The sequence below is a fragment of the Lissotriton vulgaris genome, unplaced genomic scaffold, assembly GCF_964263255.1.
Source record: "Lissotriton vulgaris unplaced genomic scaffold, aLisVul1.2 SCAFFOLD_3657, whole genome shotgun sequence".
Classification (NCBI taxonomy): Eukaryota; Metazoa; Chordata; class Amphibia; order Caudata; family Salamandridae; genus Lissotriton; species Lissotriton vulgaris.
In genome coordinates, this window is record NW_028254133.1 from 180068 (window position 1) to 195000 (window position 14933).

General features: G+C 52.3%; 75 non-coding genes across 75 annotated transcripts; all 75 read left to right on the forward strand.

Moving 5' to 3' along the window:
- The first annotated feature begins 72 nt into the window (after positions 1 to 72).
- Positions 73 to 191, forward strand: LOC147660527 (5S ribosomal RNA). The gene has a single exon (XR_015306418.1). It is a non-coding gene; the product is annotated as a 5S ribosomal RNA (ribosomal RNA).
- Positions 192 to 271: 80 nt separating this feature from the next.
- LOC147660528 (5S ribosomal RNA) lies at positions 272 to 390 on the forward strand. Its single transcript, XR_015306419.1, has one exon. It is a non-coding gene; the product is annotated as a 5S ribosomal RNA (ribosomal RNA).
- An 80-nt stretch (positions 391 to 470) lies between these two features.
- Positions 471 to 589, forward strand: LOC147660529 (5S ribosomal RNA). The gene has a single exon (XR_015306420.1). It is a non-coding gene; the product is annotated as a 5S ribosomal RNA (ribosomal RNA).
- Positions 590 to 669: 80 nt separating this feature from the next.
- Positions 670 to 788, forward strand: LOC147660530 (5S ribosomal RNA). Its single transcript, XR_015306421.1, has one exon. It is a non-coding gene; the product is annotated as a 5S ribosomal RNA (ribosomal RNA).
- An 80-nt stretch (positions 789 to 868) lies between these two features.
- On the forward strand, positions 869 to 987 carry LOC147660531 (5S ribosomal RNA). The gene has a single exon (XR_015306422.1). It is a non-coding gene; the product is annotated as a 5S ribosomal RNA (ribosomal RNA).
- An 80-nt stretch (positions 988 to 1067) lies between these two features.
- LOC147660532 (5S ribosomal RNA) lies at positions 1068 to 1186 on the forward strand. The gene has a single exon (XR_015306423.1). It is a non-coding gene; the product is annotated as a 5S ribosomal RNA (ribosomal RNA).
- An 80-nt stretch (positions 1187 to 1266) lies between these two features.
- Positions 1267 to 1385, forward strand: LOC147660533 (5S ribosomal RNA). Its single transcript, XR_015306425.1, has one exon. It is a non-coding gene; the product is annotated as a 5S ribosomal RNA (ribosomal RNA).
- An 80-nt stretch (positions 1386 to 1465) lies between these two features.
- On the forward strand, positions 1466 to 1584 carry LOC147660534 (5S ribosomal RNA). The gene has a single exon (XR_015306426.1). It is a non-coding gene; the product is annotated as a 5S ribosomal RNA (ribosomal RNA).
- Positions 1585 to 1664: 80 nt separating this feature from the next.
- On the forward strand, positions 1665 to 1783 carry LOC147660535 (5S ribosomal RNA). The gene has a single exon (XR_015306427.1). It is a non-coding gene; the product is annotated as a 5S ribosomal RNA (ribosomal RNA).
- Positions 1784 to 1863: 80 nt separating this feature from the next.
- On the forward strand, positions 1864 to 1982 carry LOC147660536 (5S ribosomal RNA). Its single transcript, XR_015306428.1, has one exon. It is a non-coding gene; the product is annotated as a 5S ribosomal RNA (ribosomal RNA).
- Positions 1983 to 2062: 80 nt separating this feature from the next.
- On the forward strand, positions 2063 to 2181 carry LOC147660537 (5S ribosomal RNA). The gene has a single exon (XR_015306429.1). It is a non-coding gene; the product is annotated as a 5S ribosomal RNA (ribosomal RNA).
- An 80-nt stretch (positions 2182 to 2261) lies between these two features.
- LOC147660538 (5S ribosomal RNA) lies at positions 2262 to 2380 on the forward strand. The gene has a single exon (XR_015306430.1). It is a non-coding gene; the product is annotated as a 5S ribosomal RNA (ribosomal RNA).
- An 80-nt stretch (positions 2381 to 2460) lies between these two features.
- LOC147660539 (5S ribosomal RNA) lies at positions 2461 to 2579 on the forward strand. Its single transcript, XR_015306431.1, has one exon. It is a non-coding gene; the product is annotated as a 5S ribosomal RNA (ribosomal RNA).
- An 80-nt stretch (positions 2580 to 2659) lies between these two features.
- Positions 2660 to 2778, forward strand: LOC147660540 (5S ribosomal RNA). The gene has a single exon (XR_015306432.1). It is a non-coding gene; the product is annotated as a 5S ribosomal RNA (ribosomal RNA).
- Positions 2779 to 2858: 80 nt separating this feature from the next.
- LOC147660541 (5S ribosomal RNA) lies at positions 2859 to 2977 on the forward strand. Its single transcript, XR_015306433.1, has one exon. It is a non-coding gene; the product is annotated as a 5S ribosomal RNA (ribosomal RNA).
- Positions 2978 to 3057: 80 nt separating this feature from the next.
- Positions 3058 to 3176, forward strand: LOC147660542 (5S ribosomal RNA). The gene has a single exon (XR_015306434.1). It is a non-coding gene; the product is annotated as a 5S ribosomal RNA (ribosomal RNA).
- Positions 3177 to 3256: 80 nt separating this feature from the next.
- Positions 3257 to 3375, forward strand: LOC147660543 (5S ribosomal RNA). The gene has a single exon (XR_015306617.1). It is a non-coding gene; the product is annotated as a 5S ribosomal RNA (ribosomal RNA).
- An 80-nt stretch (positions 3376 to 3455) lies between these two features.
- LOC147660544 (5S ribosomal RNA) lies at positions 3456 to 3574 on the forward strand. The gene has a single exon (XR_015306436.1). It is a non-coding gene; the product is annotated as a 5S ribosomal RNA (ribosomal RNA).
- Positions 3575 to 3654: 80 nt separating this feature from the next.
- LOC147660545 (5S ribosomal RNA) lies at positions 3655 to 3773 on the forward strand. Its single transcript, XR_015306437.1, has one exon. It is a non-coding gene; the product is annotated as a 5S ribosomal RNA (ribosomal RNA).
- Positions 3774 to 3851: 78 nt separating this feature from the next.
- On the forward strand, positions 3852 to 3970 carry LOC147660546 (5S ribosomal RNA). The gene has a single exon (XR_015306438.1). It is a non-coding gene; the product is annotated as a 5S ribosomal RNA (ribosomal RNA).
- An 80-nt stretch (positions 3971 to 4050) lies between these two features.
- On the forward strand, positions 4051 to 4169 carry LOC147660547 (5S ribosomal RNA). The gene has a single exon (XR_015306439.1). It is a non-coding gene; the product is annotated as a 5S ribosomal RNA (ribosomal RNA).
- An 80-nt stretch (positions 4170 to 4249) lies between these two features.
- Positions 4250 to 4368, forward strand: LOC147660548 (5S ribosomal RNA). Its single transcript, XR_015306440.1, has one exon. It is a non-coding gene; the product is annotated as a 5S ribosomal RNA (ribosomal RNA).
- A 79-nt stretch (positions 4369 to 4447) lies between these two features.
- On the forward strand, positions 4448 to 4566 carry LOC147660549 (5S ribosomal RNA). The gene has a single exon (XR_015306441.1). It is a non-coding gene; the product is annotated as a 5S ribosomal RNA (ribosomal RNA).
- A 79-nt stretch (positions 4567 to 4645) lies between these two features.
- Positions 4646 to 4763, forward strand: LOC147660550 (5S ribosomal RNA). The gene has a single exon (XR_015306711.1). It is a non-coding gene; the product is annotated as a 5S ribosomal RNA (ribosomal RNA).
- A 79-nt stretch (positions 4764 to 4842) lies between these two features.
- On the forward strand, positions 4843 to 4961 carry LOC147660551 (5S ribosomal RNA). The gene has a single exon (XR_015306442.1). It is a non-coding gene; the product is annotated as a 5S ribosomal RNA (ribosomal RNA).
- An 80-nt stretch (positions 4962 to 5041) lies between these two features.
- Positions 5042 to 5160, forward strand: LOC147660552 (5S ribosomal RNA). Its single transcript, XR_015306443.1, has one exon. It is a non-coding gene; the product is annotated as a 5S ribosomal RNA (ribosomal RNA).
- An 80-nt stretch (positions 5161 to 5240) lies between these two features.
- On the forward strand, positions 5241 to 5360 carry LOC147660553 (5S ribosomal RNA). Its single transcript, XR_015306681.1, has one exon. It is a non-coding gene; the product is annotated as a 5S ribosomal RNA (ribosomal RNA).
- An 80-nt stretch (positions 5361 to 5440) lies between these two features.
- LOC147660554 (5S ribosomal RNA) lies at positions 5441 to 5558 on the forward strand. The gene has a single exon (XR_015306686.1). It is a non-coding gene; the product is annotated as a 5S ribosomal RNA (ribosomal RNA).
- A 79-nt stretch (positions 5559 to 5637) lies between these two features.
- Positions 5638 to 5756, forward strand: LOC147660555 (5S ribosomal RNA). Its single transcript, XR_015306444.1, has one exon. It is a non-coding gene; the product is annotated as a 5S ribosomal RNA (ribosomal RNA).
- A 79-nt stretch (positions 5757 to 5835) lies between these two features.
- LOC147660556 (5S ribosomal RNA) lies at positions 5836 to 5954 on the forward strand. Its single transcript, XR_015306445.1, has one exon. It is a non-coding gene; the product is annotated as a 5S ribosomal RNA (ribosomal RNA).
- Positions 5955 to 6034: 80 nt separating this feature from the next.
- On the forward strand, positions 6035 to 6153 carry LOC147660557 (5S ribosomal RNA). The gene has a single exon (XR_015306447.1). It is a non-coding gene; the product is annotated as a 5S ribosomal RNA (ribosomal RNA).
- A 78-nt stretch (positions 6154 to 6231) lies between these two features.
- Positions 6232 to 6350, forward strand: LOC147660558 (5S ribosomal RNA). The gene has a single exon (XR_015306683.1). It is a non-coding gene; the product is annotated as a 5S ribosomal RNA (ribosomal RNA).
- Positions 6351 to 6429: 79 nt separating this feature from the next.
- On the forward strand, positions 6430 to 6548 carry LOC147660559 (5S ribosomal RNA). The gene has a single exon (XR_015306448.1). It is a non-coding gene; the product is annotated as a 5S ribosomal RNA (ribosomal RNA).
- An 82-nt stretch (positions 6549 to 6630) lies between these two features.
- LOC147660560 (5S ribosomal RNA) lies at positions 6631 to 6749 on the forward strand. The gene has a single exon (XR_015306449.1). It is a non-coding gene; the product is annotated as a 5S ribosomal RNA (ribosomal RNA).
- Positions 6750 to 6828: 79 nt separating this feature from the next.
- Positions 6829 to 6948, forward strand: LOC147660561 (5S ribosomal RNA). Its single transcript, XR_015306730.1, has one exon. It is a non-coding gene; the product is annotated as a 5S ribosomal RNA (ribosomal RNA).
- Positions 6949 to 7027: 79 nt separating this feature from the next.
- Positions 7028 to 7145, forward strand: LOC147660562 (5S ribosomal RNA). The gene has a single exon (XR_015306698.1). It is a non-coding gene; the product is annotated as a 5S ribosomal RNA (ribosomal RNA).
- A 79-nt stretch (positions 7146 to 7224) lies between these two features.
- LOC147660563 (5S ribosomal RNA) lies at positions 7225 to 7342 on the forward strand. Its single transcript, XR_015306655.1, has one exon. It is a non-coding gene; the product is annotated as a 5S ribosomal RNA (ribosomal RNA).
- Positions 7343 to 7421: 79 nt separating this feature from the next.
- On the forward strand, positions 7422 to 7540 carry LOC147660564 (5S ribosomal RNA). The gene has a single exon (XR_015306450.1). It is a non-coding gene; the product is annotated as a 5S ribosomal RNA (ribosomal RNA).
- A 79-nt stretch (positions 7541 to 7619) lies between these two features.
- On the forward strand, positions 7620 to 7736 carry LOC147660565 (5S ribosomal RNA). The gene has a single exon (XR_015306739.1). It is a non-coding gene; the product is annotated as a 5S ribosomal RNA (ribosomal RNA).
- Positions 7737 to 7815: 79 nt separating this feature from the next.
- On the forward strand, positions 7816 to 7934 carry LOC147660566 (5S ribosomal RNA). Its single transcript, XR_015306451.1, has one exon. It is a non-coding gene; the product is annotated as a 5S ribosomal RNA (ribosomal RNA).
- An 80-nt stretch (positions 7935 to 8014) lies between these two features.
- On the forward strand, positions 8015 to 8132 carry LOC147660567 (5S ribosomal RNA). The gene has a single exon (XR_015306691.1). It is a non-coding gene; the product is annotated as a 5S ribosomal RNA (ribosomal RNA).
- An 80-nt stretch (positions 8133 to 8212) lies between these two features.
- Positions 8213 to 8331, forward strand: LOC147660568 (5S ribosomal RNA). Its single transcript, XR_015306531.1, has one exon. It is a non-coding gene; the product is annotated as a 5S ribosomal RNA (ribosomal RNA).
- A 79-nt stretch (positions 8332 to 8410) lies between these two features.
- On the forward strand, positions 8411 to 8529 carry LOC147660569 (5S ribosomal RNA). Its single transcript, XR_015306452.1, has one exon. It is a non-coding gene; the product is annotated as a 5S ribosomal RNA (ribosomal RNA).
- Positions 8530 to 8609: 80 nt separating this feature from the next.
- LOC147660570 (5S ribosomal RNA) lies at positions 8610 to 8726 on the forward strand. Its single transcript, XR_015306736.1, has one exon. It is a non-coding gene; the product is annotated as a 5S ribosomal RNA (ribosomal RNA).
- An 80-nt stretch (positions 8727 to 8806) lies between these two features.
- LOC147660571 (5S ribosomal RNA) lies at positions 8807 to 8925 on the forward strand. The gene has a single exon (XR_015306453.1). It is a non-coding gene; the product is annotated as a 5S ribosomal RNA (ribosomal RNA).
- An 80-nt stretch (positions 8926 to 9005) lies between these two features.
- Positions 9006 to 9124, forward strand: LOC147660572 (5S ribosomal RNA). The gene has a single exon (XR_015306454.1). It is a non-coding gene; the product is annotated as a 5S ribosomal RNA (ribosomal RNA).
- Positions 9125 to 9204: 80 nt separating this feature from the next.
- Positions 9205 to 9323, forward strand: LOC147660573 (5S ribosomal RNA). The gene has a single exon (XR_015306455.1). It is a non-coding gene; the product is annotated as a 5S ribosomal RNA (ribosomal RNA).
- An 80-nt stretch (positions 9324 to 9403) lies between these two features.
- LOC147660574 (5S ribosomal RNA) lies at positions 9404 to 9522 on the forward strand. Its single transcript, XR_015306456.1, has one exon. It is a non-coding gene; the product is annotated as a 5S ribosomal RNA (ribosomal RNA).
- Positions 9523 to 9602: 80 nt separating this feature from the next.
- On the forward strand, positions 9603 to 9721 carry LOC147660575 (5S ribosomal RNA). Its single transcript, XR_015306458.1, has one exon. It is a non-coding gene; the product is annotated as a 5S ribosomal RNA (ribosomal RNA).
- Positions 9722 to 9801: 80 nt separating this feature from the next.
- On the forward strand, positions 9802 to 9920 carry LOC147660576 (5S ribosomal RNA). The gene has a single exon (XR_015306459.1). It is a non-coding gene; the product is annotated as a 5S ribosomal RNA (ribosomal RNA).
- Positions 9921 to 10000: 80 nt separating this feature from the next.
- LOC147660577 (5S ribosomal RNA) lies at positions 10001 to 10119 on the forward strand. The gene has a single exon (XR_015306460.1). It is a non-coding gene; the product is annotated as a 5S ribosomal RNA (ribosomal RNA).
- Positions 10120 to 10199: 80 nt separating this feature from the next.
- On the forward strand, positions 10200 to 10318 carry LOC147660578 (5S ribosomal RNA). Its single transcript, XR_015306461.1, has one exon. It is a non-coding gene; the product is annotated as a 5S ribosomal RNA (ribosomal RNA).
- Positions 10319 to 10398: 80 nt separating this feature from the next.
- Positions 10399 to 10517, forward strand: LOC147660579 (5S ribosomal RNA). Its single transcript, XR_015306462.1, has one exon. It is a non-coding gene; the product is annotated as a 5S ribosomal RNA (ribosomal RNA).
- An 80-nt stretch (positions 10518 to 10597) lies between these two features.
- On the forward strand, positions 10598 to 10716 carry LOC147660580 (5S ribosomal RNA). Its single transcript, XR_015306463.1, has one exon. It is a non-coding gene; the product is annotated as a 5S ribosomal RNA (ribosomal RNA).
- Positions 10717 to 10796: 80 nt separating this feature from the next.
- LOC147660581 (5S ribosomal RNA) lies at positions 10797 to 10915 on the forward strand. Its single transcript, XR_015306464.1, has one exon. It is a non-coding gene; the product is annotated as a 5S ribosomal RNA (ribosomal RNA).
- An 80-nt stretch (positions 10916 to 10995) lies between these two features.
- Positions 10996 to 11114, forward strand: LOC147660582 (5S ribosomal RNA). The gene has a single exon (XR_015306465.1). It is a non-coding gene; the product is annotated as a 5S ribosomal RNA (ribosomal RNA).
- An 80-nt stretch (positions 11115 to 11194) lies between these two features.
- On the forward strand, positions 11195 to 11313 carry LOC147660583 (5S ribosomal RNA). Its single transcript, XR_015306466.1, has one exon. It is a non-coding gene; the product is annotated as a 5S ribosomal RNA (ribosomal RNA).
- An 80-nt stretch (positions 11314 to 11393) lies between these two features.
- Positions 11394 to 11512, forward strand: LOC147660584 (5S ribosomal RNA). Its single transcript, XR_015306467.1, has one exon. It is a non-coding gene; the product is annotated as a 5S ribosomal RNA (ribosomal RNA).
- Positions 11513 to 11592: 80 nt separating this feature from the next.
- LOC147660585 (5S ribosomal RNA) lies at positions 11593 to 11711 on the forward strand. Its single transcript, XR_015306469.1, has one exon. It is a non-coding gene; the product is annotated as a 5S ribosomal RNA (ribosomal RNA).
- An 80-nt stretch (positions 11712 to 11791) lies between these two features.
- Positions 11792 to 11910, forward strand: LOC147660586 (5S ribosomal RNA). The gene has a single exon (XR_015306470.1). It is a non-coding gene; the product is annotated as a 5S ribosomal RNA (ribosomal RNA).
- An 80-nt stretch (positions 11911 to 11990) lies between these two features.
- Positions 11991 to 12109, forward strand: LOC147660587 (5S ribosomal RNA). The gene has a single exon (XR_015306471.1). It is a non-coding gene; the product is annotated as a 5S ribosomal RNA (ribosomal RNA).
- Positions 12110 to 12189: 80 nt separating this feature from the next.
- Positions 12190 to 12308, forward strand: LOC147660588 (5S ribosomal RNA). The gene has a single exon (XR_015306472.1). It is a non-coding gene; the product is annotated as a 5S ribosomal RNA (ribosomal RNA).
- Positions 12309 to 12388: 80 nt separating this feature from the next.
- LOC147660589 (5S ribosomal RNA) lies at positions 12389 to 12507 on the forward strand. Its single transcript, XR_015306473.1, has one exon. It is a non-coding gene; the product is annotated as a 5S ribosomal RNA (ribosomal RNA).
- An 80-nt stretch (positions 12508 to 12587) lies between these two features.
- LOC147660590 (5S ribosomal RNA) lies at positions 12588 to 12706 on the forward strand. Its single transcript, XR_015306474.1, has one exon. It is a non-coding gene; the product is annotated as a 5S ribosomal RNA (ribosomal RNA).
- An 80-nt stretch (positions 12707 to 12786) lies between these two features.
- On the forward strand, positions 12787 to 12905 carry LOC147660591 (5S ribosomal RNA). The gene has a single exon (XR_015306475.1). It is a non-coding gene; the product is annotated as a 5S ribosomal RNA (ribosomal RNA).
- An 80-nt stretch (positions 12906 to 12985) lies between these two features.
- LOC147660592 (5S ribosomal RNA) lies at positions 12986 to 13104 on the forward strand. Its single transcript, XR_015306476.1, has one exon. It is a non-coding gene; the product is annotated as a 5S ribosomal RNA (ribosomal RNA).
- Positions 13105 to 13184: 80 nt separating this feature from the next.
- Positions 13185 to 13303, forward strand: LOC147660593 (5S ribosomal RNA). The gene has a single exon (XR_015306477.1). It is a non-coding gene; the product is annotated as a 5S ribosomal RNA (ribosomal RNA).
- An 80-nt stretch (positions 13304 to 13383) lies between these two features.
- Positions 13384 to 13502, forward strand: LOC147660594 (5S ribosomal RNA). Its single transcript, XR_015306478.1, has one exon. It is a non-coding gene; the product is annotated as a 5S ribosomal RNA (ribosomal RNA).
- Positions 13503 to 13582: 80 nt separating this feature from the next.
- LOC147660595 (5S ribosomal RNA) lies at positions 13583 to 13701 on the forward strand. Its single transcript, XR_015306480.1, has one exon. It is a non-coding gene; the product is annotated as a 5S ribosomal RNA (ribosomal RNA).
- Positions 13702 to 13781: 80 nt separating this feature from the next.
- LOC147660596 (5S ribosomal RNA) lies at positions 13782 to 13900 on the forward strand. Its single transcript, XR_015306585.1, has one exon. It is a non-coding gene; the product is annotated as a 5S ribosomal RNA (ribosomal RNA).
- Positions 13901 to 13980: 80 nt separating this feature from the next.
- On the forward strand, positions 13981 to 14099 carry LOC147660597 (5S ribosomal RNA). The gene has a single exon (XR_015306481.1). It is a non-coding gene; the product is annotated as a 5S ribosomal RNA (ribosomal RNA).
- An 80-nt stretch (positions 14100 to 14179) lies between these two features.
- On the forward strand, positions 14180 to 14298 carry LOC147660598 (5S ribosomal RNA). Its single transcript, XR_015306482.1, has one exon. It is a non-coding gene; the product is annotated as a 5S ribosomal RNA (ribosomal RNA).
- An 80-nt stretch (positions 14299 to 14378) lies between these two features.
- On the forward strand, positions 14379 to 14497 carry LOC147660599 (5S ribosomal RNA). Its single transcript, XR_015306483.1, has one exon. It is a non-coding gene; the product is annotated as a 5S ribosomal RNA (ribosomal RNA).
- An 80-nt stretch (positions 14498 to 14577) lies between these two features.
- LOC147660600 (5S ribosomal RNA) lies at positions 14578 to 14696 on the forward strand. Its single transcript, XR_015306484.1, has one exon. It is a non-coding gene; the product is annotated as a 5S ribosomal RNA (ribosomal RNA).
- Positions 14697 to 14776: 80 nt separating this feature from the next.
- Positions 14777 to 14895, forward strand: LOC147660601 (5S ribosomal RNA). The gene has a single exon (XR_015306485.1). It is a non-coding gene; the product is annotated as a 5S ribosomal RNA (ribosomal RNA).
- The last annotated feature ends 38 nt before the right edge of the window (positions 14896 to 14933 follow it).

The following is a 14933-nucleotide window of genomic DNA, read 5'->3' on the forward strand; positions in this document are numbered from 1 at the left end:
TCAGAGTGGTTTGCTTGCTTGTACTGAAGCTGAGCGAAGAAAGCTAAGAGGCCCAAAACCAGTGCTCCTAGAGCCTACGGCCATACCACCCTGAAAGCACCTGATCTCGTCCGATCTCAGAAGTTAAGCAGGGTCGGGCCTGGTTAGTACCTGGATGGGAGACCGCCTGGGAATACCAGGTGCTGTAGGCTTTTTTTTTTCAGAGTGGTTTGCTTGCTTGTACTGAAGCTGAGCGAAGAAAGCTAAGAGGCCCAAAACCAGTGCTCCTAGAGCCTACGGCCATACCACCCTGAAAGCACCTGATCTCGTCCGATCTCAGAAGTTAAGCAGGGTCGGGCCTGGTTAGTACCTGGATGGGAGACCGCCTGGGAATACCAGGTGCTGTAGGCTTTTTTTTTTCAGAGTGGTTTGCTTGCTTGTACTGAAGCTGAGCGAAGAAAGCTAAGAGGCCCAAAACCAGTGCTCCTAGAGCCTACGGCCATACCACCCTGAAAGCACCTGATCTCGTCCGATCTCAGAAGTTAAGCAGGGTCGGGCCTGGTTAGTACCTGGATGGGAGACCGCCTGGGAATACCAGGTGCTGTAGGCTTTTTTTTTTCAGAGTGGTTTGCTTGCTTGTACTGAAGCTGAGCGAAGAAAGCTAAGAGGCCCAAAACCAGTGCTCCTAGAGCCTACGGCCATACCACCCTGAAAGCACCTGATCTCGTCCGATCTCAGAAGTTAAGCAGGGTCGGGCCTGGTTAGTACCTGGATGGGAGACCGCCTGGGAATACCAGGTGCTGTAGGCTTTTTTTTTTCAGAGTGGTTTGCTTGCTTGTACTGAAGCTGAGCGAAGAAAGCTAAGAGGCCCAAAACCAGTGCTCCTAGAGCCTACGGCCATACCACCCTGAAAGCACCTGATCTCGTCCGATCTCAGAAGTTAAGCAGGGTCGGGCCTGGTTAGTACCTGGATGGGAGACCGCCTGGGAATACCAGGTGCTGTAGGCTTTTTTTTTTCAGAGTGGTTTGCTTGCTTGTACTGAAGCTGAGCGAAGAAAGCTAAGAGGCCCAAAACCAGTGCTCCTAGAGCCTACGGCCATACCACCCTGAAAGCACCTGATCTCGTCCGATCTCAGAAGTTAAGCAGGGTCGGGCCTGGTTAGTACCTGGATGGGAGACCGCCTGGGAATACCAGGTGCTGTAGGCTTTTTTTTTTCAGAGTGGTTTGCTTGCTTGTACTGAAGCTGAGCGAAGAAAGCTAAGAGGCCCAAAACCAGTGCTCCTAGAGCCTACGGCCATACCACCCTGAAAGCACCTGATCTCGTCCGATCTCAGAAGTTAAGCAGGGTCGGGCCTGGTTAGTACCTGGATGGGAGACCGCCTGGGAATACCAGGTGCTGTAGGCTTTTTTTTTTCAGAGTGGTTTGCTTGCTTGTACTGAAGCTGAGCGAAGAAAGCTAAGAGGCCCAAAACCAGTGCTCCTAGAGCCTACGGCCATACCACCCTGAAAGCACCTGATCTCGTCCGATCTCAGAAGTTAAGCAGGGTCGGGCCTGGTTAGTACCTGGATGGGAGACCGCCTGGGAATACCAGGTGCTGTAGGCTTTTTTTTTTCAGAGTGGTTTGCTTGCTTGTACTGAAGCTGAGCGAAGAAAGCTAAGAGGCCCAAAACCAGTGCTCCTAGAGCCTACGGCCATACCACCCTGAAAGCACCTGATCTCGTCCGATCTCAGAAGTTAAGCAGGGTCGGGCCTGGTTAGTACCTGGATGGGAGACCGCCTGGGAATACCAGGTGCTGTAGGCTTTTTTTTTTCAGAGTGGTTTGCTTGCTTGTACTGAAGCTGAGCGAAGAAAGCTAAGAGGCCCAAAACCAGTGCTCCTAGAGCCTACGGCCATACCACCCTGAAAGCACCTGATCTCGTCCGATCTCAGAAGTTAAGCAGGGTCGGGCCTGGTTAGTACCTGGATGGGAGACCGCCTGGGAATACCAGGTGCTGTAGGCTTTTTTTTTTCAGAGTGGTTTGCTTGCTTGTACTGAAGCTGAGCGAAGAAAGCTAAGAGGCCCAAAACCAGTGCTCCTAGAGCCTACGGCCATACCACCCTGAAAGCACCTGATCTCGTCCGATCTCAGAAGTTAAGCAGGGTCGGGCCTGGTTAGTACCTGGATGGGAGACCGCCTGGGAATACCAGGTGCTGTAGGCTTTTTTTTTTCAGAGTGGTTTGCTTGCTTGTACTGAAGCTGAGCGAAGAAAGCTAAGAGGCCCAAAACCAGTGCTCCTAGAGCCTACGGCCATACCACCCTGAAAGCACCTGATCTCGTCCGATCTCAGAAGTTAAGCAGGGTCGGGCCTGGTTAGTACCTGGATGGGAGACCGCCTGGGAATACCAGGTGCTGTAGGCTTTTTTTTTTCAGAGTGGTTTGCTTGCTTGTACTGAAGCTGAGCGAAGAAAGCTAAGAGGCCCAAAACCAGTGCTCCTAGAGCCTACGGCCATACCACCCTGAAAGCACCTGATCTCGTCCGATCTCAGAAGTTAAGCAGGGTCGGGCCTGGTTAGTACCTGGATGGGAGACCGCCTGGGAATACCAGGTGCTGTAGGCTTTTTTTTTTCAGAGTGGTTTGCTTGCTTGTACTGAAGCTGAGCGAAGAAAGCTAAGAGGCCCAAAACCAGTGCTCCTAGAGCCTACGGCCATACCACCCTGAAAGCACCTGATCTCGTCCGATCTCAGAAGTTAAGCAGGGTCGGGCCTGGTTAGTACCTGGATGGGAGACCGCCTGGGAATACCAGGTGCTGTAGGCTTTTTTTTTTCAGAGTGGTTTGCTTGCTTGTACTGAAGCTGAGCGAAGAAAGCTAAGAGGCCCAAAACCAGTGCTCCTAGAGCCTACGGCCATACCACCCTGAAAGCACCTGATCTCGTCCGATCTCAGAAGTTAAGCAGGGTCGGGCCTGGTTAGTACCTGGATGGGAGACCGCCTGGGAATACCAGGTGCTGTAGGCTTTTTTTTTTCAGAGTGGTTTGCTTGCTTGTACTGAAGCTGAGCGAAGAAAGCTAAGAGGCCCAAAACCAGTGCTCCTAGAGCCTACGGCCATACCACCCTGAAAGCACCTGATCTCGTCCGATCTCAGAAGTTAAGCAGGGTCGGGCCTGGTTAGTACCTGGATGGGAGACCGCCTGGGAATACCAGGTGCTGTAGGCTTTTTTTTTTCAGAGTGGTTTGCTTGCTTGTACTGAAGCTGAGCGAAGAAAGCTAAGAGGCCCAAAACCAGTGCTCCTAGAGCCTACGGCCATACCACACTGAAAGCACCTGATCTCGTCCGATCTCAGAAGTTAAGCAGGGTCGGGCCTGGTTAGTACCTGGATGGGAGACCGCCTGGGAATACCAGGTGCTGTAGGCTTTTTTTTTTCAGAGTGGTTTGCTTGCTTGTACTGAAGCTGAGCGAAGAAAGCTAAGAGGCCCAAAACCAGTGCTCCTAGAGCCTACGGCCATACCACCCTGAAAGCACCTGATCTCGTCCGATCTCAGAAGTTAAGCAGGGTCGGGCCTGGTTAGTACCTGGATGGGAGACCGCCTGGGAATACCAGGTGCTGTAGGCTTTTTTTTTTCAGAGTGGTTTGCTTGCTTGTACTGAAGCTGAGCGAAGAAAGCTAAGAGGCCCAAAACCAGTGCTCCTAGAGCCTACGGCCATACCACCCTGAAAGCACCTGATCTCGTCCGATCTCAGAAGTTAAGCAGGGTCGGGCCTGGTTAGTACCTGGATGGGAGACCGCCTGGGAATACCAGGTGCTGTAGGCTTTTTTTTTCAGAGTGGTTTGCTTGCTTGTACTGAAGCGGAGCGAAGAAGCTAAGAGGCCCAAAACCAGTGCTCCTAGAGCCTACGGCCATACCACCCTGAAAGCACCTGATCTCGTCCGATCTCAGAAGTTAAGCAGGGTCGGGCCTGGTTAGTACCTGGATGGGAGACCGCCTGGGAATACCAGGTGCTGTAGGCTTTTTTTTTTCAGAGTGGTTTGCTTGCTTGTACTGAAGCTGAGCGAAGAAAGCTAAGAGGCCCAAAACCAGTGCTCCTAGAGCCTACGGCCATACCACCCTGAAAGCACCTGATCTCGTCCGATCTCAGAAGTTAAGCAGGGTCGGGCCTGGTTAGTACCTGGATGGGAGACCGCCTGGGAATACCAGGTGCTGTAGGCTTTTTTTTTTCAGAGTGGTTTGCTTGCTTGTACTGAAGCTGAGCGAAGAAAGCTAAGAGGCCCAAAACCAGTGCTCCTAGAGCCTACGGCCATACCACCCTGAAAGCACCTGATCTCGTCCGATCTCAGAAGTTAAGCAGGGTCGGGCCTGGTTAGTACCTGGATGGGAGACCGCCTGGGAATACCAGGTGCTGTAGGCTTTTTTTTTTCAGAGTGGTTTGCTTGCTTGTACTGAAGCTGAGCGAAGAAAGCTAAGAGGCCAAAACCAGTGCTCCTAGAGCCTACGGCCATACCACCCTGAAAGCACCTGATCTCGTCCGATCTCAGAAGTTAAGCAGGGTCGGGCCTGGTTAGTACCTGGATGGGAGACCGCCTGGGAATACCAGGTGCTGTAGGCTTTTTTTTTCAGAGTGGTTTGCTTGCTTGTACTGAAGCGGAGCGAAGAAAGCTAAGAGGCCCAAAACCAGTGCTCCTAGAGCCTACGGCCATACCACCCTGAAAGCACCTGATCTCGTCCGATCTCAGAAGTTAAGCAGGTCGGGCCTGGTTAGTACCTGGATGGGAGACCGCCTGGGAATACCAGGTGCTGTAGGCTTTTTTTTTCAGAGTGGTTTGCTTGCTTGTACTGAAGCGGAGCGAAGAAAGCTAAGAGGCCCAAAACCAGTGCTCCTAGAGCCTACGGCCATACCACCCTGAAAGCACCTGATCTCGTCCGATCTCAGAAGTTAAGCAGGGTCGGGCCTGGTTAGTACCTGGATGGGAGACCGCCTGGGAATACCAGGTGCTGTAGGCTTTTTTTTTTCAGAGTGGTTTGCTTGCTTGTACTGAAGCGGAGCGAAGAAAGCTAAGAGGCCCAAAACCAGTGCTCCTAGAGCCTACGGCCATACCACCCTGAAAGCACCTGATCTCGTCCGATCTCAGAAGTTAAGCAGGGTCGGGCCTGGTTAGTACCTGGATGGGAGACCGCCTGGGAATACCAGGTGCTGTAGGCTTTTTTTTTTCAGAGTGGTTTGCTTGCTTGTACTGAAGCTGAGCGAAGAAAGCTAAGAGGCCCAAAACCAGTGCTCCTAGAGCCTACGGCCATACCACCCTGAAAGCACCTGATCTCGTCCGATCTCAGAAGTTAAGCAGGGTCGGGCCTGGTTAGTACCTGGATGGGAGACCCGCCTGGGAATACCAGGTGCTGTAGGCTTTTTTTTTTCAGAGTGGTTTGCTTGCTTGTACTGAAGCTGAGCGAAGAAAGCTAAGAGGCCCAAAACCAGTGCTCCTAGAGCCTACGGCCATACCACCCTGAAAGCACCTGATCTCGTCGATCTCAGAAGTTAAGCAGGGTCGGGCCTGGTTAGTACCTGGATGGGAGACCGCCTGGGAATACCAGGTGCTGTAGGCTTTTTTTTTCAGAGTGGTTTGCTTGCTTGTACTGAAGCTGAGCGAAGAAAGCTAAGAGGCCCAAAACCAGTGCTCCTAGAGCCTACGGCCATACCACCCTGAAAGCACCTGATCTCGTCCGATCTCAGAAGTTAAGCAGGGTCGGGCCTGGTTAGTACCTGGATGGGAGACCGCCTGGGAATACCAGGTGCTGTAGGCTTTTTTTTTCAGAGTGGTTTGCTTGCTTGTACTGAAGCTGAGCGAAGAAAGCTAAGAGGCCCAAAACCAGTGCTCCTAGAGCCTACGGCCATACCACCCTGAAAGCACCTGATCTCGTCCGATCTCAGAAGTTAAGCAGGGTCGGGCCTGGTTAGTACCTGGATGGGAGACCGCCTGGGAATACCAGGTGCTGTAGGCTTTTTTTTTTCAGAGTGGTTTGCTTGCTTGTACTGAAGCTGAGCGAAGAAAGCTAAGAGGCCCAAAACCAGTGCTCCTAGAGCCTACGGCCATACCACCCTGAAAGCACCTGATCTCGTCCGATCTCAGAAGTTAAGCAGGGTCGGGCCTGGTTAGTACCTGGATGGGAGACCGCCTGGGAATACCAGGTGCTGTAGGCTTTTTTTTTTCAGAGTGGTTTGCTTGCGTACTGAAGCTGAGCGAAGAAAGCTAAGAGGCCCAAAACCAGTGCTCCTAGAGCCTACGGCCATACCACCCTGAAAGCACCTGATCTCGTCCGATCTCAGAAGTTAAGCAGGGTCCGGCCTGGTTAGTACCTGGATGGGAGACCGCCTGGGAATACCAGGTGCTGTAGGCTTTTTTTTTCAGAGTGGTTTGCTTGCTTGTACTGAAGCTGAGCGAAGAAAGCTAAGAGGCCCAAAACCAGTGCTCCTAGAGCCTACGGCCATACCACCCTGAAAGCACCTGATCTCGTCCGATCTCAGAAGTTAAGCAGGGTCGGGCCTGGTTAGTACCTGGATGGGAGACCGCCTGGGAATACCAGGTGCTGTAGGCTTTTTTTTCTTTCAGAGTGGTTTGCTTGCTTGTACTGAAGCTGAGCGAAGAAAGCTAAGAGGCCCAAAACCAGTGCTCCTAGAGCCTACGGCCATACCACCCTGAAAGCACCTGATCTCGTCCGATCTCAGAAGTTAAGCAGGGTCGGGCCTGGTTAGTACCTGGATGGGAGACCGCCTGGGAATACCAGGTGCTGTAGGCTTTTTTTTTCAGAGTGGTTTGCTTGCTTGTACTGAAGCTGAGCGAAGAAAGCTAAGAGGCCCAAAACCAGTGCTCCTAGAGCCTACGGCCATACCACCCTGAAAGCACCTGATCTCGTCCGATCTCAGAAGTTAAGCAGACGTCGGGCCTGGTTAGTACCTGGATGGGAGACCGCCTGGGAATACCAGGTGCTGTAGGCTTTTTTTTTCAGAGTGGTTTGCTTGCTTGTACTGAAGCTGAGCGAAGAAAGCTAAGAGGCCCAAAACCAGTGCTCCTAGAGCCTACGGCCATACCACCCTGAAAGCACCTGATCTCGTCCGATCTCAGAAGTTAAGCAGGGTCGGCCTGGTTAGTACCTGGATGGGAGACCGCCTGGGAATACCAGGTGCTGTAGGCTTTTTTTTTCAGAGTGGTTTGCTTGCTTGTACTGAAGCTGAGCGAAGAAAGCTAAGAGGCCCAAAACCAGTGCTCCTAGAGCCTACGGCCATACCACCCTGAAAGCACCTGATCTCGTCCGATCTCAGAAGTTAAGCAGGGTCGGGCCTGGTTAGTACCTGGATGGGAGACCCCTGGGAATACCAGGTGCTGTAGGCTTTTTTTTTCAGAGTGGTTTGCTTGCTTGTACTGAAGCTGAGCGAAGAAAGCTAAGAGGCCCAAAACCAGTGCTCCTAGAGCCTACGGCCATACCACCCTGAAAGCACCTGATCTCGTCCGATCTCAGAAGTTAAGCAGGGTCGGGCCTGGTTAGTACCTGGATGGGAGACCGCCTGGGAATACCAGGTGCTGTAGGCTTTTTTTTTCAGAGTGGTTTGCTTGCTTGTACTGAAGCTGAGCGAAGAAAGCTAAGAGGCCCAAAACCAGTGCTCCTAGAGCCTACGGCCATACCACCCTGAAAGCACCTGATCTCGTCGATCTCAGAAGTTAAGCAGGTCGGGCCTGGTTAGTACCTGGATGGGAGACCGCCTGGGAATACCAGGTGCTGTAGGCTTTTTTTTTTCAGAGTGGTTGCTTGCTTGTACTGAAGCTGAGCGAAGAAAGCTAAGAGGCCCAAAACCAGTGCTCCTAGAGCCTACGGCCATACCACCCTGAAAGCACCTGATCTCGTCCGATCTCAGAAGTTAAGCAGGGTCGGGCCTGGTTAGTACCTGGATGGGAGACCGCCTGGGAATACCAGGTGCTGTAGGCTTTTTTTTTTCAGAGTGGTTTGCTTGCTTGTACTGAAGCTGAGCGAAGAAAGCTAAGAGGCCCAAAACCAGTGCTCCTAGAGCCTACGGCCATACCACCCTGAAAGCACCTGATCTCGTCCGATCTCAGAAGTTAAGCAGGGTCGGGCCTGGTTAGTACCTGGATGGGAGACCGCTGGGAATACCAGGTGCTGTAGGCTTTTTTTTTTCAGAGTGGTTTGCTTGCTTGTACTGAAGCTGAGCGAAGAAAGCTAAGAGGCCCAAAACCAGTGCTCCTAGAGCCTACGGCCATACCACCCTGAAAGCACCTGATCTCGTCCGATCTCAGAAGTTAAGCAGGGTCGGGCCTGGTTAGTACCTGGATGGGAGACCGCATGGGAATACCAGGTGCTGTAGGCTTTTTTTTTTCAGAGTGGTTTGCTTGCTTGTACTGAAGCTGAGCGAAGAAAGCTAAGAGGCCAAAACCAGTGCTCCTAGAGCCTACGGCCATACCACCCTGAAAGCACCTGATCTCGTCCGATCTCAGAAGTTAAGCAGGGTCGGGCCTGGTTAGTACCTGGATGGGAGACCGCCTGGGAATACCAGGTGCTGTAGGCTTTTTTTTTTCAGAGTGGTTTGCTTGCTTGTACTGAAGCTGAGCGAAGAAAGCTAAGAGGCCCAAAACCAGTGCTCCTAGAGCCTACGGCCATACCACCCTGAAAGCACCTGATCTCGTCCGATCTCAGAAGTTAAGCAGGGTCGGGCCTGGTTAGTACCTGGATGGAGACCGCCGGGAATACCAGGTGCTGTAGGCTTTTTTTTTTCAGAGTGGTTTGCTTGCTTGTACTGAAGCGGAGCGAAGAAAGCTAAGAGGCCCAAAACCAGTGCTCCTAGAGCCTACGGCCATACCACCCTGAAAGCACCTGATCTCGTCCGATCTCAGAAGTTAAGCAGGGTCGGGCCTGGTTAGTACCTGGATGGGAGACCGCCTGGGAATACCAGGTGCTGTAGGCTTTTTTTTTTCAGAGTGGTTTGCTTGCTTGTACTGAAGCGGAGCGAAGAAAGCTAAGAGGCCCAAAACCAGTGCTCCTAGAGCCTACGGCCATACCACCCTGAAAGCACCTGATCTCGTCCGATCTCAGAAGTTAAGCAGGGTCGGGCCTGGTTAGTACCTGGATGGGAGACCGCCTGGGAATACCAGGTGCTGTAGGCTTTTTTTTTTCAGAGTGGTTTGCTTGCTTGTACTGAAGCTGAGCGAAGAAAGCTAAGAGGCCCAAAACCAGTGCTCCTAGAGCCTACGGCCATACCACCCTGAAAGCACCTGATCTCGTCCGATCTCAGAAGTTAAGCAGGGTCGGGCCTGGTTAGTACCTGGATGGGAGACCGCCTGGGAATACCAGGTGCTGTAGGCTTTTTTTTTTCAGAGTGGTTTGCTTGCTTGTACTGAAGCTGAGCGAAGAAAGCTAAGAGGCCCAAAACCAGTGCTCCTAGAGCCTACGGCCATACCACCCTGAAAGCACCTGATCTCGTCCGATCTCAGAAGTTAAGCAGGGTCGGGCCTGGTTAGTACCTGGATGGGAGACCGCCTGGGAATACCAGGTGCTGTAGGCTTTTTTTTTTCAGAGTGGTTTGCTTGCTTGTACTGAAGCTGAGCGAAGAAAGCTAAGAGGCCCAAAACCAGTGCTCCTAGAGCCTACGGCCATACCACCCTGAAAGCACCTGATCTCGTCCGATCTCAGAAGTTAAGCAGGGTCGGGCCTGGTTAGTACCTGGATGGGAGACCGCCTGGGAATACCAGGTGCTGTAGGCTTTTTTTTTTCAGAGTGGTTTGCTTGCTTGTACTGAAGCTGAGCGAAGAAAGCTAAGAGGCCCAAAACCAGTGCTCCTAGAGCCTACGGCCATACCACCCTGAAAGCACCTGATCTCGTCCGATCTCAGAAGTTAAGCAGGGTCGGGCCTGGTTAGTACCTGGATGGGAGACCGCCTGGGAATACCAGGTGCTGTAGGCTTTTTTTTTTCAGAGTGGTTTGCTTGCTTGTACTGAAGCTGAGCGAAGAAAGCTAAGAGGCCCAAAACCAGTGCTCCTAGAGCCTACGGCCATACCACCCTGAAAGCACCTGATCTCGTCCGATCTCAGAAGTTAAGCAGGGTCGGGCCTGGTTAGTACCTGGATGGGAGACCGCCTGGGAATACCAGGTGCTGTAGGCTTTTTTTTTTCAGAGTGGTTTGCTTGCTTGTACTGAAGCTGAGCGAAGAAAGCTAAGAGGCCCAAAACCAGTGCTCCTAGAGCCTACGGCCATACCACCCTGAAAGCACCTGATCTCGTCCGATCTCAGAAGTTAAGCAGGGTCGGGCCTGGTTAGTACCTGGATGGGAGACCGCCTGGGAATACCAGGTGCTGTAGGCTTTTTTTTTTCAGAGTGGTTTGCTTGCTTGTACTGAAGCTGAGCGAAGAAAGCTAAGAGGCCCAAAACCAGTGCTCCTAGAGCCTACGGCCATACCACCCTGAAAGCACCTGATCTCGTCCGATCTCAGAAGTTAAGCAGGGTCGGGCCTGGTTAGTACCTGGATGGGAGACCGCCTGGGAATACCAGGTGCTGTAGGCTTTTTTTTTTCAGAGTGGTTTGCTTGCTTGTACTGAAGCTGAGCGAAGAAAGCTAAGAGGCCCAAAACCAGTGCTCCTAGAGCCTACGGCCATACCACCCTGAAAGCACCTGATCTCGTCCGATCTCAGAAGTTAAGCAGGGTCGGGCCTGGTTAGTACCTGGATGGGAGACCGCCTGGGAATACCAGGTGCTGTAGGCTTTTTTTTTTCAGAGTGGTTTGCTTGCTTGTACTGAAGCTGAGCGAAGAAAGCTAAGAGGCCCAAAACCAGTGCTCCTAGAGCCTACGGCCATACCACCCTGAAAGCACCTGATCTCGTCCGATCTCAGAAGTTAAGCAGGGTCGGGCCTGGTTAGTACCTGGATGGGAGACCGCCTGGGAATACCAGGTGCTGTAGGCTTTTTTTTTTCAGAGTGGTTTGCTTGCTTGTACTGAAGCTGAGCGAAGAAAGCTAAGAGGCCCAAAACCAGTGCTCCTAGAGCCTACGGCCATACCACCCTGAAAGCACCTGATCTCGTCCGATCTCAGAAGTTAAGCAGGGTCGGGCCTGGTTAGTACCTGGATGGGAGACCGCCTGGGAATACCAGGTGCTGTAGGCTTTTTTTTTTCAGAGTGGTTTGCTTGCTTGTACTGAAGCTGAGCGAAGAAAGCTAAGAGGCCCAAAACCAGTGCTCCTAGAGCCTACGGCCATACCACCCTGAAAGCACCTGATCTCGTCCGATCTCAGAAGTTAAGCAGGGTCGGGCCTGGTTAGTACCTGGATGGGAGACCGCCTGGGAATACCAGGTGCTGTAGGCTTTTTTTTTTCAGAGTGGTTTGCTTGCTTGTACTGAAGCTGAGCGAAGAAAGCTAAGAGGCCCAAAACCAGTGCTCCTAGAGCCTACGGCCATACCACCCTGAAAGCACCTGATCTCGTCCGATCTCAGAAGTTAAGCAGGGTCGGGCCTGGTTAGTACCTGGATGGGAGACCGCCTGGGAATACCAGGTGCTGTAGGCTTTTTTTTTTCAGAGTGGTTTGCTTGCTTGTACTGAAGCTGAGCGAAGAAAGCTAAGAGGCCCAAAACCAGTGCTCCTAGAGCCTACGGCCATACCACCCTGAAAGCACCTGATCTCGTCCGATCTCAGAAGTTAAGCAGGGTCGGGCCTGGTTAGTACCTGGATGGGAGACCGCCTGGGAATACCAGGTGCTGTAGGCTTTTTTTTTTCAGAGTGGTTTGCTTGCTTGTACTGAAGCTGAGCGAAGAAAGCTAAGAGGCCCAAAACCAGTGCTCCTAGAGCCTACGGCCATACCACCCTGAAAGCACCTGATCTCGTCCGATCTCAGAAGTTAAGCAGGGTCGGGCCTGGTTAGTACCTGGATGGGAGACCGCCTGGGAATACCAGGTGCTGTAGGCTTTTTTTTTTCAGAGTGGTTTGCTTGCTTGTACTGAAGCTGAGCGAAGAAAGCTAAGAGGCCCAAAACCAGTGCTCCTAGAGCCTACGGCCATACCACCCTGAAAGCACCTGATCTCGTCCGATCTCAGAAGTTAAGCAGGGTCGGGCCTGGTTAGTACCTGGATGGGAGACCGCCTGGGAATACCAGGTGCTGTAGGCTTTTTTTTTTCAGAGTGGTTTGCTTGCTTGTACTGAAGCTGAGCGAAGAAAGCTAAGAGGCCCAAAACCAGTGCTCCTAGAGCCTACGGCCATACCACCCTGAAAGCACCTGATCTCGTCCGATCTCAGAAGTTAAGCAGGGTCGGGCCTGGTTAGTACCTGGATGGGAGACCGCCTGGGAATACCAGGTGCTGTAGGCTTTTTTTTTTCAGAGTGGTTTGCTTGCTTGTACTGAAGCTGAGCGAAGAAAGCTAAGAGGCCCAAAACCAGTGCTCCTAGAGCCTACGGCCATACCACCCTGAAAGCACCTGATCTCGTCCGATCTCAGAAGTTAAGCAGGGTCGGGCCTGGTTAGTACCTGGATGGGAGACCGCCTGGGAATACCAGGTGCTGTAGGCTTTTTTTTTTCAGAGTGGTTTGCTTGCTTGTACTGAAGCTGAGCGAAGAAAGCTAAGAGGCCCAAAACCAGTGCTCCTAGAGCCTACGGCCATACCACCCTGAAAGCACCTGATCTCGTCCGATCTCAGAAGTTAAGCAGGGTCGGGCCTGGTTAGTACCTGGATGGGAGACCGCCTGGGAATACCAGGTGCTGTAGGCTTTTTTTTTTCAGAGTGGTTTGCTTGCTTGTACTGAAGCTGAGCGAAGAAAGCTAAGAGGCCCAAAACCAGTGCTCCTAGAGCCTACGGCCATACCACCCTGAAAGCACCTGATCTCGTCCGATCTCAGAAGTTAAGCAGGGTCGGGCCTGGTTAGTACCTGGATGGGAGACCGCCTGGGAATACCAGGTGCTGTAGGCTTTTTTTTTTCAGAGTGGTTTGCTTGCTTGTACTGAAGCTGAGCGAAGAAAGCTAAGAGGCCCAAAACCAGTGCTCCTAGAGCCTACGGCCATACCACCCTGAAAGCACCTGATCTCGTCCGATCTCAGAAGTTAAGCAGGGTCGGGCCTGGTTAGTACCTGGATGGGAGACCGCCTGGGAATACCAGGTGCTGTAGGCTTTTTTTTTTCAGAGTGGTTTGCTTGCTTGTACTGAAGCTGAGCGAAGAAAGCTAAGAGGCCCAAAACCAGTGCTCCTAGAGCCTACGGCCATACCACCCTGAAAGCACCTGATCTCGTCCGATCTCAGAAGTTAAGCAGGGTCGGGCCTGGTTAGTACCTGGATGGGAGACCGCCTGGGAATACCAGGTGCTGTAGGCTTTTTTTTTTCAGAGTGGTTTGCTTGCTTGTACTGAAGCTGAGCGAAGAAAGCTAAGAGGCCCAAAACCAGTGCTCCTAGAGCCTACGGCCATACCACCCTGAAAGCACCTGATCTCGTCCGATCTCAGAAGTTAAGCAGGGTCGGGCCTGGTTAGTACCTGGATGGGAGACCGCCTGGGAATACCAGGTGCTGTAGGCTTTTTTTTTTCAGAGTGGTTTGCTTGCTTGTACTGAAGCTGAGCGAAGAAAGCTAAGAGGCCCAAAACCAGTGCTCCTAGAGCCTACGGCCATACCACCCTGAAAGCACCTGATCTCGTCCGATCTCAGAAGTTAAGCAGGGTCGGGCCTGGTTAGTACCTGGATGGGAGACCGCCTGGGAATACCAGGTGCTGTAGGCTTTTTTTTTTCAGAGTGGTTTGCTTGCTTGTACTGAAGCTGAGCGAAGAAAGCTAAGAGGCCCAAAACCAGTGCTCCTAGAGCCTACGGCCATACCACCCTGAGAGCACCTGATCTCGTCCGATCTCAGAAGTTAAGCAGGGTCGGGCCTGGTTAGTACCTGGATGGGAGACCGCCTGGGAATACCAGGTGCTGTAGGCTTTTTTTTTTCAGAGTGGTTTGCTTGCTTGTACTGAAGCTGAGCGAAGAAAGCTAAGAGGCCCAAAACCAGTGCTCCTAGAGCCTACGGCCATACCACCCTGAAAGCACCTGATCTCGTCCGATCTCAGAAGTTAAGCAGGGTCGGGCCTGGTTAGTACCTGGATGGGAGACCGCCTGGGAATACCAGGTGCTGTAGGCTTTTTTTTTTCAGAGTGGTTTGCTTGCTTGTACTGAAGCTGAGCGAAGAAAGCTAAGAGGCCCAAAACCAGTGCTCCTAGAGCCTACGGCCATACCACCCTGAAAGCACCTGATCTCGTCCGATCTCAGAAGTTAAGCAGGGTCGGGCCTGGTTAGTACCTGGATGGGAGACCGCCTGGGAATACCAGGTGCTGTAGGCTTTTTTTTTTCAGAGTGGTTTGCTTGCTTGTACTGAAGCTGAGCGAAGAAAGCTAAGAGGCCCAAAACCAGTGCTCCTAGAGCCTACGGCCATACCACCCTGAAAGCACCTGATCTCGTCCGATCTCAGAAGTTAAGCAGGGTCGGGCCTGGTTAGTACCTGGATGGGAGACCGCCTGGGAATACCAGGTGCTGTAGGCTTTTTTTTTTCAGAGTGGTTTGCTTGCTTGTACTGAAGCTGAGCGAAGAAAGCTAAGAGGCCCAAAACCAGTGCTCCTAGAGCCTACGGCCATACCACCCTGAAAGCACCTGATCTCGTCCGATCTCAGAAGTTAAGCAGGGTCGGGCCTGGTTAGTACCTGGATGGGAGACCGCCTGGGAATACCAGGTGCTGTAGGCTTTTTTTTTTCAGAGTGGTTTGCTTGCTTGTACTGAAGCTGAGCGAAGAAAGCTAAGAGGCCCAAAACCAGTGCTCCTAGAGCCTACGGCCATACCACCCTGAAAGCACCTGATCTCGTCCGATCTCAGAAGTTAAGCAGGGTCGGGCCTGGTTAGTACCTGGATGGGAGACCGCCTGGGAATACCAGGTGCTGTAGGCTTTTTTTTTTCAGAGTGGTTTGCTTGCTTGTACTGAAGC